The sequence below is a fragment of the Myotis myotis genome, unplaced genomic scaffold (genome assembly GCF_014108235.1).
Source record: "Myotis myotis isolate mMyoMyo1 unplaced genomic scaffold, mMyoMyo1.p scaffold_m19_p_3, whole genome shotgun sequence".
NCBI lineage: Eukaryota > Metazoa > Chordata > Mammalia > Chiroptera > Vespertilionidae > Myotis > Myotis myotis.
In genome coordinates, this window is record NW_023416335.1 from 175,258,723 (window position 1) to 175,261,976 (window position 3,254).

Consider the following 3,254-nt stretch of genomic DNA (forward strand, 5'->3'; position numbering starts at 1 on the left):
TTAAGTGTTGTGACAGGACTAGAAAATAAGCAATTTGTACAGCACTTACACAAATTCTAACTGGGCTGGCTACTTTGGCTTCCTCTATTATTAAGCAAATCCTTAATTTAACAAATGATGTTGAAAATAATTTTACAATATTTCCAATTAAGTTAATTTTCACATTGCTTTTGTGTTCTTCGTCATCACATGTAGAATGATAAGATTCTGTTTTACATATTATTAATGAATATGGGGTGTGCTTTTCCATTTGGGTCACTAATAGCTCACTATTATCTAATTTCAGAAATGAGTTCAATACTCAGTCTACAAATTATAAAGTAACCAACTTCTCTAAATCAACCACAGTTCAGAGTTAAAGCCCACATGCCAATTTTTCTACATTTGTAGCAATCCAAAATAAGCCAAAACTTCAACTAAATAGATTGGACAGAATTTAGAAGTTCATTAGCAAGAAGTTTGACCCATAACCAAGATAGGCCATCACAGAAATGAAGAAGAGATGAAATTGCACAGTTTATTTTTATTTTATTACTAGAGGCCTGGTGCACAAACTCGTGCACCAGTGGGGTCCCCCAGCCTGGCCTGAGGGATCGGGCCAAAACTGGCTCTCCGACATCCCCCAAGGGGTCCCGGATTGCAAGAGGGCACAGGCCAGGACGAGGGACCCCACCAGTACACGATGGGGGTTCGGGAGGGACGTAGGAGGTTGGCCAACTGGGGAGGGACCGTGGGAGGGCTCCAGGGCATGTCCGCCCATCTCGCTCAGTCCTGATTGGCCAGACCCCAGCAGCAAGCTAACCTACCGGTCAGAGTGTCTGCCCCCTGGTGGTCAGTGTACATCATAGCAAGTAGTTGAGTGGCCTTAGCATATCATTAGCATATTATGCTTTGATTGGTTGAATGGCTGACCGGACGACTGGACATTTACCATAGTAGGCTTTTATGATATAGGATTGTAATTTTTTTGTTAATCCTCACCCAAGGATATTTTTCCATTCATCTTTTAGAGAGAATGGAAAAGAGAGGGAAAGAAGCATAGATGTGCGAGAAACACATCGATTGGTTGGCCTGGGCCAGGGAGAAGCCTGCAACCAAGGTACTTGCCCTTAACCATGCCCTTGACCAGAATTGAACCCAGGACCCTTTGGTCCAAAGGCCGATGCTCTATCCAATAAGCCAAATCAGCTAGGGTGAAATTGCCCAATTTAAACCAACATTGTCCAATCTCCAATTTATAGTTGGAGATCATTGAAGTGGCAACCCTGCTTTTTACTTACTAAAAGACTTAAAAGCAATGGGAAAATAATTGTACTGCTTTCTGCTGAATATTTAGACTATTACAAAAAAAAAAATATTTTGTAAAAACCAGCCTATGGTGAATATCAAGAAAGAAAGAGCTACCTGGGAAAATCTAACTGATTACAATTTTGATTAGCATATGCGCTACCAATTTTGTTATACTGTGTCAACGTAAGAAACATTCAAACCTGTAGAGAATTTTTGTGAGTTTATTTGAGCCAATGCTCCAGAGAATGTCAGTTTTGCACCTTATTTTATACATTACAATAAAAAGAGAAGATGTAAGTGGGTTACAGGAAATCCATTGGTGATAGATTGATAGATTAGGGAGGTGAGAGAAAGCAAAGATGGGGATTGGATAAAAAGTAAAATGATAGATGTTAGGGTCACCTAAGGAGGACACACAAGGCCAAAAGGAATGATACATTTATTAGGTCATCTGGATACCAGATGGGCTGAGCCCCAAAATGGCACCAGCACCAAGGGATGGGGAGTCAGAGATTTTAAAGGACTCTAAGTGGGCTTTTTCTGGGCGGACGGAGAGTTCTCTGGGCAGGTTTGGAAGGGAGAGATAATGGTCTTAGCAAGTGGAATGTGGTTTGAGCAAGTGGAATGTGGTCTAAGCAAAAGGCAATGTTGGTGGTGAAGTGTTCTAAAGGTCAGTTCCCAAGGGAGGGATTCAATGATTTGATCAGACCTAACAATAGACATGTACAACTTTAACTTAGGTGGGTGCAGGAGCATTAACAGTCAACAGCCAACTCAATAACAATGAGGGGATTTGTGGTCTCTGCTCTGTTTCGGTGCCTGTGCTTTGAGGGGTCTGGAAAAAGGAAATTACTTTGACATTCCACCAGTATGTTATCCTAGATGCAAAAAGATAACAGACAGGCTTAAGGTGAAAATTGACCTTTGTCAGGGAAGATTCTAGCCTAGTACGTGACTACCCACCATAAACTGCTTTTAGTTAAAAAGTTTTTATTTCAGACCATTCTTCGTGGTTATTTCAGGTCTCCGAGTTTGTAAGGCCGCCTTGCAGGCCTCCCCTGAGCTTATCAGGTTCAGTATGTGGTCTCTTTTCATCCACACTGCTAGGATATTCTGATTAAAAAGCAGACACACAACTATTTCTAAGGGTAAATCTGAGAGAAACTCACAATAGCTCCATTTGGCCATTAAAAAAAAGTCATCATGTTGCTGCCATGGAAATATTCTGGTGGTATACATGGCTAAATCTAAGAATTTGTCTATTAGAATTGTCAGAACTTGCTTAACAAAAGTGCTCATTTTTATGTGGCTAAGAGTCCAATACAGATATTCTCCAAAGATTGCCATCATCACCAGTCAAGTAAAATTAGCATTCTAAGGGGTTCACTCAGCTGGGGACATTGCTCTCTGGGTTTCAGTCAGTCTACCAGTGAAGGCCTTAGGAGACATTGACTAGTGCTCAGCACATTTGTGGGTGATATGGGGCTGTGGACCCCACACCTGCTGAACACCAAGATCTCAGGGGGAGCTTTATCAAATAAACCAACAGATTCCTTTGGTTCCTCTTCTGAAGATTCTCCTTGGTAGCTTCTGGCATGAGGCTCCCAGGAATCTGTTTTTGTTTTTTGTTTTAAAATATATTTTATTGATTTTTTACAGAGAGGAAAGGAGAGGGATAGAGAGTTAGAAACATCAATGAGAGAGAAATATCAATCAGCTGCCTCCTGCACACCCCTTACTGGGGATGTGCCCGCAACCAAGATACATGCCCTTGACCGGAATTGAACCTGGGACCTTTCAGTCCGCAGGTCGAGGCTCTATCCACTGAGCCAAACCAGTCACGGCTGTTTTTGTTTTTAAAAATATAATTTTATTGATTTCAGAGAGGAAGGGAGAGGGAATATTAGGCTTTTATTATATAGGATTTTATTATTTTGTTAATCCTCACCCAAGGATATTTTTCC